Source organism: Schistocerca cancellata, chromosome 3, assembly GCF_023864275.1.
Source record: "Schistocerca cancellata isolate TAMUIC-IGC-003103 chromosome 3, iqSchCanc2.1, whole genome shotgun sequence".
Taxonomy (NCBI): Eukaryota; Metazoa; Arthropoda; class Insecta; order Orthoptera; family Acrididae; genus Schistocerca; species Schistocerca cancellata.
The window spans coordinates 594,859,532-594,874,666 of record NC_064628.1 but is presented as its reverse complement, the minus strand read 5'-3'; the positions used below and the strand labels follow the sequence as shown (position 1 = coordinate 594,874,666).

At 40.0% G+C, this 15,135-nt stretch overlaps 1 protein-coding gene across 1 annotated transcript in view; it reads left to right on the top strand.

Moving 5' to 3' along the window:
• Positions 1–1,805: 1,805 nt before the first annotated feature.
• The window catches only part of LOC126175476 (uncharacterized), a 34,327-nt gene continuing 20,997 nt past the window's right edge, over positions 1,806–15,135 (top strand). Inside the window, exon 1 of the mRNA XM_049922288.1 lies at positions 1,806–1,913. The gene's annotated coding sequence lies outside the window, so the exon portion shown is untranslated. The remainder of the gene's footprint in view (positions 1,914–15,135) is intronic.

The window sequence follows — 15,135 nt, the reverse complement described above, 5'->3', positions numbered from 1 at the left end:
CTGTCCTTCAGCAATTTATTCACTGGTTCTGAACAGTTTAATAGTTTTTCAAAATAATTAGCAAGTACTTTACAATTTTCCTGGTTGTTAAGAGCCAAACTGCCATTTTCATTTTTGAAACAAAGTCTTTGAGGTTGGTAACCAGTAAGTTTTATTTTGAATATTTTATAAAAGTTTCTTGTATTGTTCTTTTGGAAGTCTTTTTCGATTTTTAAAAGTTGAGCATTTTCGTAGTTTCTTTCAGTCTCTCGGACTAATTTAGATGTTTCTTTTCTTACAGTGCATATTTTCAGTTTTGTTACTATTCCAGTTTTTGAATGCCTATGCCTAGACTTAGCTGCTCTTTTACAATTCGCGTTCCAGCAAAGGTGTTTCTGTTTCTTTTAAAGCGGAATTAAATTTTGTGCTGTTTTGATGAACTTTTCTTTTAGGCTTTGGATTGCTTTTTGTCAAGTTCGTTTATTAGAGTTGGGGTTGTTTTAGCAGTGTCAAATTTTGGGATAACTTTTTTTTTTTTTAAAGAGTTTTTTAGGTTGAAGTTTTACGTTTATTCGCTTTAAATAATGGTCAAAATTAGTATTAGCCCATTTCCTAACTTGGGCAGTTAAAATTTATTTGTAGTTAGGGTATGAAATTGCAACACGATCGATCTTAAAATCTCCAATAAATTTATTGGGTGCCCGCCAAGTTATTTGTTTAGAAGGGTTCTTTCTAAAATGGGTTGGCATGATTTTAAGGTTAAAATTTTTGCAAATTTCAACAAGTCCTTCGCCGTTTTTGTTTGTCCATTTATGAGGAGGAAATCCATCCACCGTTTTCTTATATTTTTTCTCTTTAAAATCAGTCATTAAAATTTTAACATGGTTCGAGAGAATTTTCTGGATGATGCTTTCTAAAGTTTTCCAAGCTTCTTTAACTTCTTCGTGTTTCTTACGATTTTCCTCATTGATTGCATATGGTCATTTATTAAAGTGTATGCTTTATGTGCACATTTAAGAGAAATTGTCATTAGTCTGTTATTAATGGGTTTTACCTCCGTTATTGAATTTAAAATATTTTTGGAGTCTGAAAAAGCAGCTCCCAGATGTTGTGTATTATTAACTAGTCTTTTAAGAGTTGTACTTTTAAAAAGACGATAACTGCCGAAATCCATCATGTTATTGTCCATCATTAGTGTTTCTTGAAATTCCAAAATTTGAACCTTCTGGTCTTTTAATGTATGTTTCCATTTATTGAGTACACTTGGTTGCAAAAGTGTTTCTATGTTAAGCTTTGCAAAAAAAGTGTTTCTTTTGGTTTTAATTTGGCCAGTGGACTCCGACTTCGTCTACTGAATCACAATCACACAATGCATTTTAATATGGCCACCCCAGAATTCAAAAAACCAGTTGTACCAGTAATACTGGCGGTAGATTGAACACCTGGAATAATACTGTGATTATCAAAATGCTCCACGATGGTTTTACCTGTAATCGGGTGGGACTGAATAGAGTCATTGAGTGAACTCTGGGTTTTAAGACAAGAAGGATTAGTTCCAGAATATACACTTCAGATGCACCAATGGTGAACAGACGCTGACTACTTTGCCACTTGCTGCAAGACAGACTCAGAGTGGATCTGGTTTTGTTTTGCCTTGGTCTGGGACTGTTTATCCTATTCGCAGCTGTCCACTATATCTGACGGAATGTTCACAATTTGCCACCTGTGACCTACCGTTTAAGCAGTAATGGTAATTTTCAATGCATGTGGGAGGCGCACAAGAAGCTATTTTTAACTGAACATCTTTGAGGATACTGAACTGGTATGTCTTCCTTGTAATAAGGTAGGGAATGGAGTGTGGTTGGCGCCACAATGGTTGCTGATAAAATGTGATGTTCGTTATGAGTAAACAATAATTCGTGTTTAGGCGAACTGTAAGTACTGTTTTTAGCAGCTTGTGTATGAAATTTGTTAAATCTTCACGTTCGTTGAAATACGTGGTTCGAAATTGCGTAGTGGAATTACGAACAAAAAACGACAGATCGGGGAGGACCCCTACTTTCAGCGGAAACAATTTGTTTTTATCGGGTGTGAATACGTCGATTCGTGAAGCGATGTGAAATTACAATTTTTATGTCCTATAGTATTGTTGTTTAATTAAGCTACTGACGCGAGAGCATACATTGCAAGATGCAAGCCATAGTCCGGGGGATACTGTTGTGCATTTTAATCAGTGTTATCTTGTTTCTCCTCTTTGATAGGTATCAGAATTGATATTACATGATTGTAATTATTTAATAGTAAAAAGTAGAGCATAAATTTGTCGTTTCTGCGTGGATTAGTTCGTTTGTTTATTTTTAAGTATATACAATTACTGAGGTTCTCATGGCTTCCGGCGTGGCAAAGAATGGGGGAAGTATATAATGTGTTAATAGGGTGACCTAGTATTAAAGGTTGTTTACATTACAAATGGTTTATTTATTTAAAAGTGACAAAAAAATAAATATTACCCGAGGTGTTGCCGATATTTTTGTTTAGTTTTATGGATAAAAATGAAGGCAATTTTGAATGGTTCTTTTTGGATGAGGTTTGCGTTAGAAAATTAAATGACAATGGTCTTTCTGCTGTGGAAATTGTTAGAATCGGTGCAGGAGTTCCACTTTTTCGTTTTGGCGACGTAAAGTGACGGTGAGACTATGAAGATCAGGTTTGTGACCGACACGGTGTAATTGATCGGAGATTATAGATCACCAATCATGTATTACGGGAATGATTCGAGAATATGAGACTAACTTTTTTTTAGGTTGGTGACTGAGGAAAGAACAAAAAATAAGTCATTTCTGCTCAAAATAAAATTCACATTTTTGACAACTTCACGTTAAGAAAAGTTAAATTTCCTTTAATGTTTATTTTTTGAACCGTAGGTTGCAACTGATTTTGTAGCTTAAATGAAGTGACGCGCATTTGGCACTACAATTAGCATATAATATATATATATATTATATGTTTTTATTGAAAGTGATATTTTGTTTTGTGTATATGTATTTCATCTCCCGAGTATGAGCTCAGTTTGTTAAAAACTGCATTGCCTCTTTCAGCTAGTCCCTGTTGTACAATATTGTTTTTATTATACACAGTTTGCACTAGATAACCTATATAATAGTTTTGCACTGCATCACAGCATATGCTGACATTTGCTGGTGACTCCTATAGGCTACCATGAACATGCTGTTACATCCCTTGCACTCCCTCCAGGTTTGTGAATATGTGTCCGTGTCCCATGAAAGAAATTGGGAGCAAGGGGTGACTGAGTGTGCTTGCCTTCTGACTTGTTGAGATCATGAGGTTCTGTTCTTTCTGTGTGCACACATATTTATTACGTTACTGCTAGTAGGACCACCCCATGGAAATGCTGAAGAATATGATGTTTCATTCTGCTTCAACTTTTTTTGTTGTGTGTTTCTGTTTTTATAAGAGCAGTAACTACAACCTTCTTGACATCCAGCATAACATTTTATTACCGCTTATCTGTGAAAGAAAGCCTTCAAAATTATGGGACTCTGGATCCAGACAGTTCTATTTGGAATTAAGTAGCCTTTCTGTTCTTTGGCAGACTATTTCTACCAAGTAGATTACTGTAACATCTTATTAATAGGTAATATTTCTCTCTTCATAGTGAGTAGGTGCACTTAAATAAAATGATCATATGTTTATCATGGACAAGTTCCCCAAGCTCAACTTCGGTTTGAGGTAGTCAAATTAGTACAACTATTTAGCGTGACATATGGTATTTCATCTCATGTGATGATAAAAAATCTACATATGTTAGGGCTACTGCCCTGACATACTGCAGGAAATGTTAGGTATGTCTCGCAATTTGCAAAGGGAGGAAATTAGTGTCCTGAATACGTGTTGGTTTAGTCTCTGTATGAGTCAACACCAAAGTGCTTAGTTCTCTTCAGAATATGGGCTTTAAATGGTAAAGCACCTCCAACAGGAGTAAAGCACTGTGAGGGTCAAACTAAATGCTGTGGTGCTGCCAACTTTTTGCTTAAGTTTGTTTGATCACATAGTGTTGACTCATTGGTGAAGTTTTGTGTACAGCTTGCCCTTCTTTGCAACCACATGAAAGCCTTACACTGAATACATAAAGCATATTTGTTTTCAATATCGTGGTAGGAGCCTAATGAAAATGTTGAGTCCATACATATTTTTACACAGTTTTTGGCTCAGAATTGGCTATTGAAAATGACTCATCAGTTTAGCCACTGAAGATTTTGTGTATCTGACTGAGGTTAACGTAGTGTTAAAAGAAATACTGTTGAGCTAAAAATCTCCGACACTGTTATCTCCTTCCTCACTCCCCCCTTCCATCTAGTATTCTTAGGGACAATAAAAACACCTACTGCTACTGGCCCATGGGAATTCCTTTTCCTTTCTCCTTCAATTCCTTATGCTTTAAAGTGTCTGGGAAACCATGGTAACTCCTGTATACGAAATATCTACAACATAACTTTATCAGAGCTGCATCTCCAGCAAGAAGAAAAATCTTGATTCATTTAAGTTTGTTTTACAATAAATAGAATAATAGGGATAATTTGTTTTAGAGATTGTAGGTGAACATGAACCATGGACCTTGCTGTTGGTTGAGTGGTTTGCTCTCCCCAGTAACACAGATAACCCTACTGTAAGTGCAACCACAGTGGAAAGGTATCTGTTGAGAAAAATATGGTTGCTTAAGGGGGGCCAGCAGTCTTGTCAGTAGTTGCAGGGGCAACAGTCTGGATGATCGGCTGATCCGGACGTGTAAAATCAACCATAATAACATTGTTGTGCTGGTGCTGCGAACGGATGGAAGCAAGGGGAAGCTGCAGCCGTAATTTTTTCTTAAGGCATGCAGCTCTACTCTGTTTAAAATGTTTGCATCCACTTGGCTAAAATAGTCCCCCATTCTCATCTCTTGTGCAGGTGTACTCGGTAGGACGTCGTCATTAGGAGTAACAAAACCAAAGTTATATGGGCTGAAGTGTGAAATATTAGATCCCTTAATGGAGCAGGTAGGTTCGAAAATTTACAAAGGGAAATGGCTAGGTTGAATTTTGATATACTGGGAATTTGAGGTTTTGTGGTAGGAAGAACAGTACTTATAGTCAAGCGAATACAAGGTTATAAGTTCAAAATCAAATAGGGGTTATGTGGGAGTAGGTTTAATAATGAATAAGAAAATAGGAATGTGGGTAAGCTACTTTGAACAGCACATTATTGTAGGCTAGATAAGACACTAAGATCATGGCAGTACTGCAAGTTCGTATGCCAATAACTCCACATATAATGAAGAGATGGAAGAAATATATAAGGTAAAGAAATGATTCAGGTAGTTAAGGGAGACAAAAAATGTACTGGTGGTGTGGAACTGGAATTCTATAATAGGAAAAGGAAGAGAGAGAAAATTTGTTGGTGAATATGGAGTAGGGAAATGAAAGGGGAAACCACCTTGTTGAATTACACATAGAGCATAATTTAATATTTGCTAACACTTGATTTAAGAATCATGTAAGAAGAAACTGCAAGACATCTCTAGTGTCCAATGCAGACTGTTTTCGGTAATGGGCTATGGATTAAAACTGAATAAATTGCAAAATGGTAGAAAATTAAGGAGATGGTACCTAAATAAGTTGAAAGAGCGAGAGGTTGTTCTAGAGTTTCAGAGGTAGCATTAGGCAACAATTGACTAGAACAGGAGAAATACAGTGGAAGACAAATGGCTAGTTTTGAGAGATGAAATAGTGAAGGCAGCAGAGGACCAAAAATATCACAGTAGATACTGAATTTAATTAAGGAAAGGAGAGAATATAAAAATAAAGCAGGTGAAAGGGAGTACAAATGTCGAAAAAATGAGAGTGACAAAGTGCGTAATGGCTAGAGGGCAGGTGTAAACACTTAGAAGCATATTTCACTAGGGGAAAGAGAGATACCACCTACAGGAAAATTAAAGAGCTTGGTAAAGAAGGGAAACCTGAAAGGTGGAAGGAGTGTGTAAAAAGAAGGGAGATGAATTTGAAAGTAATGTTATAGAAATGGAAGAGGGCGTAGATGATGATGAGATGGTAACTATGAAATATGAGAAGAATACTACAGAGCTCTGAAAGATCTGAGTTGAAATGCGGCTCTGGGAGTAGATGACACTCTTGGCAGAACTACTGACAGTATGGGGAGAGGCAGCCATCTGGTGTGAAAGATGTATGAGACAGGTAAAATACCCCTTGACATCAAGAAGGCTGTAATAATTCCAATTCCAAAGAAAGCAGGTGCTGACAGTTGTATTAGTGAACTGTCAGGTTACCGTAGTATATCATGGTTGCAAAATACTATCAAGAATTCTTTACGGAGGACTGGAAAAACTGGTTCAAGCTGACCTCAGGGAAGATGTTGGGATTCCAGAGAAATCTAGGAACATGTGAGCCAATACTGACTTATGACTTCTCATAAAATACTTCTTTAGGAAAGGCAAAACTAATTTTACAGCATTTGTAAATTAAAAAAAGCTTTTTAACACTGTTGACTGTAATACACTGTTTGAAATTCTGACGGTATTTGGTATAAAATACAGGGAGCCAAAGGCTATATACAGAGACCAGACATCAGTTACGAGTTGAGGTGGAAAAAATGCCAGCAGTAGTTGAGAAGGGAGTGAGGTAGGGTTGTAACCTATACCCTGTGTCATTCAGTCTATACACTGAGCGGGCAGTAAAGAAAGCCAAAGAAAATTAGGAGTAGGAATTAAAGTTCAGGGAGAAGAAATAAAAACTTTGGGGTCATTCCATATCAAATCACCCAACAAAAAATAAATTTTACACCCACCTCCTTAGATTTTCATGAAATTTGGCTCAAATGGTTCTAATACCATCCTGACAACACCTGCAAATTATTTTTGCTGTGTCTCTTATAGGTTTGTTTGTTTTTTTTTTTTTATATATATATAAATTTTTAAAGTTTTTATGTTTTGCGTTTTCCGAACCTTCGGAGACCATTTAGGTCTCAAGAAACAAAATTTTGAAAATCCTACTTCTACCTTGGGATTCTCCCATTTGAAAGAATAATAGAGTTCTCTCAAGTTACACAAAATGAGTCTTTTTTGCATGTACACATTTTTTTGAACACTTACTTTGTCTTTTGTTCCAGGTAGCACTCTGGAACTTTTATCCTTTTTGTAAAAATCTGTTACAAGTCTTACTGTATTTTCAGAAAGTGTTTTACCTTTTTTTTTTTTGGACCAGGAGTTTCCAAAATACCCTTTTCAGATTTTAGCTTTCTAGCTTGTCGCACCATGTACTCACTTAAATTAAATTCTTTCATCACTTTACTTCGACTCCAAGAATCTGGAGCCAAGGACAGAATCTGGATTTTTCTAGACCTCCCAACAGATGAAATCTTCTCTTTCATAAGAGAAATCATTACATCAAAATCCTTTGCTTTCTCAACCACACTTTTATCTTCTTCATCATCAGAACTTGGTGTGTCATATTTTAATGCTTTTGAAACCGCCTTTTTTTTTTTTTTTTTTTTTTTTTTTTTTTTTTTTTTTTTTTTTTTTTTTTTTTTGCAGTCTTTTCAATGCTGCTAACCTTCCTTTTAAAATAAGACCATTTACTTTGTTCTGACAAGCCATGAAGCTTTATCGGTGTTAAACCTAAATTATCAAGAGCAATGTTTGTTTGTATGAGGGATTCATTTCTGGATTCCAATGATTCTAATTCAACCAGGACTTCATCATCTGTTTCACTTTCATTGACTTCAGCTCTTAATTTTTCCTCACAAAGGTTACGGCATGTTGAGCAAAGCTTTTGTCCAGGTTTTATGCTAATATTTTTTGTCAGTAATTGTTTAGAAAGATCCAAGCCTACACTTCTCAACGATTTTTTGGTGGGCTTTTTATGTTTAGTGGGTCTACACGTGTTGTTTGATACTTTTCAAAAGCATTTAAAAAGTAGTAGCTGTGGTGTGAACATATATTCTTAAATTCACACAGATTAATTCCAGATCATAAGTGGATCAAATCTTTTTCTTCCTCACTCAATTCAGGTACCGGTTGTAGCTTTTTTGAAGGTGTGTAGGTTGTTTGGAAACAGTCAGATTTTTTAAATATCCCTACGCTACAGGTTTGAATATCTGACATACTGATTTCACTTTTGGTCTGATTACTGTTCTGGTTACTTTTATAGGATATTGGAAAAGAATCTCTGTAAACTAAGTAACAGTACTTACTGAAAGTTCGAATAAACGTAATGAAATACTATCCAAGCACTATTTAACACTGTAATAATTTTTTACTTTAAAACACAGGAGTAACAAAACAAAATCCAAGCGTACATTGTTACTCCAAGAAGACAAAAACTTATTTTCGGTGTCAGTCACTTGGTACTTTTTATTTTTAAAATATAATTAACATTGTGCTAAAAATTAGATAACTATTAAACAGGTTAAAAAGCCAACATAATTTTTCTTTTATCTAATAGCCTATACAATTCAGAGTATTTTAAAACAAATTTGAGCTTTCTATTGGGTCTGAGACTAGATATTGCAGTTTTTGTAAAACTAAACATCCATTAGATTAAGTAATTGTACCAAGTTTCATCAAAATCTGGCATGGTTGGTGTCAAGGCCTGGGTGACTTGACATGGAATGACCCTTTGAGGTTTGCCAATGACATTGTAATGTCAGAGACAGCAAAGGACTTGGAAGAGAAATTGAACAGAAAGCACAGTATCTTGAAAGGAGGATATAAAATGAACATCAACAAAAGCCAAACAAGAATAATGCAATGTAATAGAATTAAATCAGGTGATGCCGAGGAAATTAGATTAGGAAATGAGACACTTAAAGTAGTAGATGAGTTATGTTATTGTGGTATCAAAATAACATATGATGGCCGAAGTGGAAAGGATATAAAGTTTTGACTGGCAGTGGCCAGAAAATGTTTCTGAAGAAGGGAAATCTGTTAATATCAAATTTAGATTTAAATGTTAGCTTGTCTTATCTGGAGTGTGGCCATGTATGGAATGAAACATGGACGATAACAGAAGAGAATAGAGCCATTTGAAATAGTACCACACTCGACCCATCAGCCCACCCCATGTGTCGGTGGCTGGGGGCAGCTTTGAAATATTCAATGGGAACCTCCGTTTTTTATTGCAGGTCATGATTCTACAGCAAAATCTACATACACTGATTGATCATAAGCATCCGGACACCCCCTAAAACATACGTTTTTCATATTAGGTGCATTGTGCGGCCAGTACTCCATATCAGCAACCTCAGTAGTCGTTAGACATTGTGAGGGAGCTGAATGGGGCACTCAGCGGTACTCACGGACTTCGAATGTGGTTAGGTGATTAGGTCTCACTTGTGTCATACATATGTATGCGAGATTTCCACACTCCTAAACATCCATAAGCAATGTGATAGTGAAGTAAAAACATGAAGACACGTACAGCACAAAAGCGCACATGCCGGCGTCGTCTGTTGATTCACAGAGACCGCTGACGGTTGAAGAGGGTCGTAATGTGTAATAGGCAGACATCTATCCAGACCATCACACAGGAATTCCAGACTGCATCAGAGTCCACTACAAGTACTATGACAGTTAGGCGGGAGGTGAGAAAACTGGGATTTCGTGGTCAAGCAGCTGCTCATAAGCCACAAATCACACCAGTAAATGCCAAACAACGCTTTGCTGGGTGTAAGGAGTGTAAACATTGGATGATTGAATAATGGAAAAATGTTGTGTGGAGTGACGAATCACAGTACACAATGTGGTGATCCAATGGCAGGGTGTGGGTATGGGCGAATGCCAGGTGAAAGTCATCTGCCAGTGTGTGTAGTGGCAGCAGTAAAATTTGAAGGCGGTGGGGTTATGGTGTGGTCGTGTTTTTCATAGAGTGGGCGTGCACCCTTTGTTTTGGGTGGCACTATCATAGCACAGGTCTACATTGATGTTTTAAGCACCTTGCTTCCCACTGTTGAAGAACTATTCGTGGATGGTGATGGAATATAACACGATCGAGCACCTGTTCATAATGCATGGCCTGGGGCAGAGTGGTTGCACGTCAGTAACATCCCTGTAATGGACTGGCCTGCACAGAGCCCTGACCTGAATCCTATAGAACACCTTGGGATGTTTTGGAACGCCGACTTTGTGCCAGGCCTCACTAACTGACATCGATACCTCTCCTCAGTGCAGCACTCTGTAAAGAATGAGCTGCCATTCCCCAAGAAACCTGTCAGCACCTGACTGAATATATGCCTGTGCGAGTCATCAAGGCAAACTGTGGGCCAAAATCATATTGAATTCCAGCATTACCAATGGAGGGCACCATGAACTTGGAAGTCGTTTTCAGCCATGTGTCTGGATGCGTTTGATCACAGAGTGTAAGTTTTGTCTGGAGCATTTTCTTCATAAAAATATTCAAACCTAGTGCCTCCAACTTCAATACACTTAGTGATCCTCTTTTCAAATGATCTTACTGAAGACCATGCAAGGCCAATTAATAGGGCCACCTGTACTGAGCCACCAACCAGCGTAAACCGGGGGTAATACCTCCCGTCTTCAGTTGCATAATGTGCTGGGCAACCTTCATGCTGAAAGAACATACGTTGTCGGACGTCCAGGCCAACGTCCTGCAGTAGCACTGGTAGTTCCTGTTTCAAAAACATTTGATATTTGTGCCCATTCAGCGTGCTTTCAATAAAATGCAGACCATTGAGATTGTTTCCCATCACGCCATACCACATGTTAACTGACAAAAGTCGATGATCAGCTTGCCATAACCAATGGGGATGTTATGCCAAACCTGCAGTGGTTTGTGAGTGTAGACTTATTGGAAAATGGTACCTCAGCAAAGAACATGGGGGTTGTTTGCATTTGTTGCAAAGGGGGAGTACCGTGTCGTAAATTACAATTGTGTACCCATTTCCATTCCTCTGATTGCAGTACAATCTTTGGCAACATGTATGTAGATTTTACTATAGAAAATAATCTGCAATAAAATACGGGGTTTCATACTGAAGATTTCAACGTTTCCACCCACACACGGAGTGGGGTGGTGCGTCAAGTGTGGTATCATTAGATGTCCTCTTCCGAGACAGACAAATTGGAATTGTAACTTTTTTTATCCAATGTGTAGGTTTAGAGACGTTTTTGTGTCTTCAGTGCAAATTGAACACCCTTTATATGTCTTCCCTGTTTTACTTGGCCCTTCTTTGCTTAGTAACCACATGACCTCTTGATTTTGATGCAATTGCATCCTTTCTTCTCCAAACGTTTGTTTAATTTTCTTACTAACAGCACCTATTAACACAAAAGTAAGGCATGCGTCTGCAGATCTGTGTTTCTCCTCTGTCCTTTCCACATAGCCATTTTGCACTTCCAGTCAATCTCATTTTTTAAGAATGTCTATTCCCTTTTGTCTGCTTTGTGTATTGCATTCTTATATTCCTCCTTTTGTCTGTTGAATACAAAATTTCATATGGTATCCAGGGATTTCTACTTAGCCTTATCTTTTTGCCATTTGATCATCTGCTTTCTTCACTATTTCATCTCTCAAATCTACCCATTCATCATCTGCTGTATTCCTAAAGTCTAATTTCTCTATTTTCCTATATTTCTTGAGTTTTAATCTGTAATTCATAACCAATAAATTATGACCCTAGTCAACAGTTGCCTCTGGAAATGTTCTTCAATCCAAAACCTGTTTTCGAAACCACTACCGTACCAGTATCCATCTGAAACCTTCTTACGTTTTCCGGTGTATTCCAAGTGTACAACCTTCTTTAATGATTCTTAAACCAAGATTTAACAATGATTAAATTTTACATTGTGTAAAATTACACCATGTGGCATCCCTCTTCTTTCCTCTCGCCTCATCCATGTTCTCCTACTCATGCAGAAATATTGTCAGAGATTCTTGAGGGTAACAGGGATGTAGAGCCATGCTGACTCCAATGCCATGTATAGGTGTGCTAGGTTTCTCAGTTGAGGATCCTTGGTGCGAACAGCTGGATTCAGGTGGTCTCATAGGTCGGTGGCCAGGCGAGTACCCTGCGAGCCGTGTGACACGTTGCATTGTCCTGCTGTTAGGCAAACTGCGCATAGGAGTGGACATGGTCCCTAAGGATAAATGGATACTCGTGTTGATCCCTTGTGCCTTCCAGAGTGATTAGAGATTACCCAGGGAATGCCACGAAAACATTCCCCAGACAATAACGCTCTCTTCTCCGGCCTGGACACTTCTGATGATTGTTGTAGAATGTTTGCTTTCAGATGTTTTACCCCGTTCCCGCTAATGGCTATCTGTCCGAAGGAGCATAAAATGTGACTTATCTGAAAAGGCAACATGTCTCCACGTAATAGATTCCCAGTGGTTGTATTCGTGTGCAAATTCCTGCCTTCATCGCCAGTGACCAGCTGTCAGCATGCCTGTCATCAGTCGTCCACACCTCTCATCAGTGACCGGTGGTGCAGAACAGTTGCCTCAGCATCAGTTTTACCTTGCACTCTACACTTTAACCATGGTGGCACACGAACAGTTTACAGACTTAACTTTTGTGGAAATGCTTTTAGCCTTGGCCTGAAAGCTGATAATTGTGTCCTTTCAGACAGCAGATTAACTGCTTCCTTTCCCCATTAAGGCAACAGCTCCAATGTTTTCCACATTCCCTGACATGTTTTATATACCTTCCACTGCTAGTGCTGCCACCTGCCGTCTGAGAGTGGTTATTGCACACTGACGTCGAATGGTCGCATAACTGTGGCTGGACTGTGTGTGTCTTTTATTTGGTTAATAGCAACCAAGTCCCATTAACAGCTGTAGTTCATCGGCCTTGGAAGGAGGTTGTTTTCCTCTGCATTCGTAAAGGCAGACATGCTGTAGCAGGTGAAGAAAACAGCCTGCTTCAGACATTGACACAGTGTATCTGCTGATTGAATTTATTTCTTGCACACTTAATGCCTATAAACATTCTGCCTTGTCTAATTAACTCCTTATGACTGGCTTTGTCTCCACATACGTTTCACTCAGACATTACTCTGTTTTTCAACCCCACCCCCAGAGGCCCCCCTGGGGGTTCAGAGGTAAGAATAGGCCCGCAGTATTCCTGCCTGTCGTAAGAGGTGACTAAAAAGAGTCTCAAAAGTTTCGGCTTTATGTGATGGCTCCCTCTCGGGTGTGACCTCCATTTTTCCAAATTCTTCTGAAGAGCAAGCCAATTGGGGAAGGGCACCTTACATGGTGCATTGTATCCGTCGTTGCAATGCTGTCCCGCTCGTTTTCCATCTCTTGGGCGAGGATACATTCCTGGGTGCAATTACCACTATGTACTGTGCAGTGTTGCTTTTCGCAGAGACGACGACCTTGGACATTCTTGCACCTAATATCCAGCACGGTAGCCAGTCCGTTGTGGTGGGGCCGCCATTTACCCTGTTGCTTGTAGCCCCCTGACAACACAGGGATCACTCTGCTGATGCCTGCACCGTTAACTCCCCACGTGTGCTAAGAATTAGATACCTATCTTCCTGGGGTATCGGGACTCCCGGCAATGGCCATCCTGCCAGGTGGCCCTTGCTGAGGCTGGGTGGTGCCCGTCGGTTGGAATAGGTGGCCTCAGGGCGGATGACCCACAATGAAGCGTGGTACATCATCTCTTGCTGGTGGCCAGCCGCCAGCAGTCTCTGTGCGTTCTCGGGCTCAATTCAATGGTCAAAAATACGATCCCAAAATGTTCCCCTCCCTGGCTACACCGTAAGTCTCAGGATGCCAGTGACCTTTATTCGCCCCAGTTCCTAGTTTATAAGAGAGCTGATGGGGTGTTATTCATGTCGCCTAGTTTGTAAGAGAGCTGTGGGGTGTTATTCATGTCGACAAAGCCTCAATTCTTCGTAGAGCATTTAGAGGACAAGTTTGGGGAGGTGGAGGGCTTGTCCAAAATGTGCTCCAGGTCAGTTTTGATAAAAACTGTTACTTGCTTGTGACAAGTTGGGGGGAGTTAACATTACCATCACACCACATAAGAGTTTAAATATGGTCCAGGGTATTACTTTCCATAGGGACCTACTTTTGCAGTCTGATGACGAGCTGCACGCCAACTTAGAGCGTCGAGGTGTTCATTCATCTGACACGTTCATCAGGGTCCGAAGGATAATCAGGTTGCTACTGGTGCCTTCATCTTTGCCTTTGAGGGTGATACATTACTGGAGAAGGTCAAGGTGATGGTCAACCAGTGTGTGTGCTGGAAGTTTGGCCGTATGTCTTCCCGCTGTACTTCCAGTCTCGCATGTCGAGATTGCGGACGCCCACCACATCCCAATACTCCATGTGCCCCGCCTCCCATCTGTGTCAACTGCAGAGAGCATCATTCACCTCGCTCGCCAGACTGCAGGATCTTACAGAAAGAGCGCAAAATCATGGAATATAAGACCCTGGACCAACTGACCTATACTGAGGCTAAGAGGAAATATGAACGACTGCATCCTGTGCAAATGACTTCCTCATATGCCGCTGCAACGAAAACTGTGTTAGCCCCATCTGTTTCGCGAAATCCAGTCGGATCGCTGAACCATACAACACCTGCCCCCTTGCCCGTAGGGGGCACTATCCCGCCTGTTGCTACTGCACCACCACCTTCGGGAGCAACACCCTCCCCCCCCCCCACCCTACCCCCCCCCACCCACCCATCAGGGACATCTGTCCCCGCTTCTAAGCCAGAGAATTGTCCAACTTCTTGTGCTTCTTTCGTTCACAAGGGGTCCCTTGAGTGCCTCTCTTCCCAGGCTTCCACAGGTGGGAAGGCTGACGCCCGACAGTGGCATAAGTGCCCACAACCAGCTGGTCGTAGGGCTTCGCAATCCTCCTCTGTCCCGGAGACTGAATCGGTGAAGTGCTCCCAGCCAGTGAAACCCAAGGAGCAGTGTGAGAAAGCCAAGAAAAAGAACACTTAGACCAAGGAACTCGCGGTGGCACCCACCCCTTCGCAATCTTCAAGCTCTGCGTCTGAGGATGAGGTCGAGATTTGGCATCCGCTGAGGATGTGGATCTCGCCGGTCCCTCAGACGCAATGGATAGCAGTTGCACAGGTACTCAGTCGGTAGCAGCAGGTGATCAG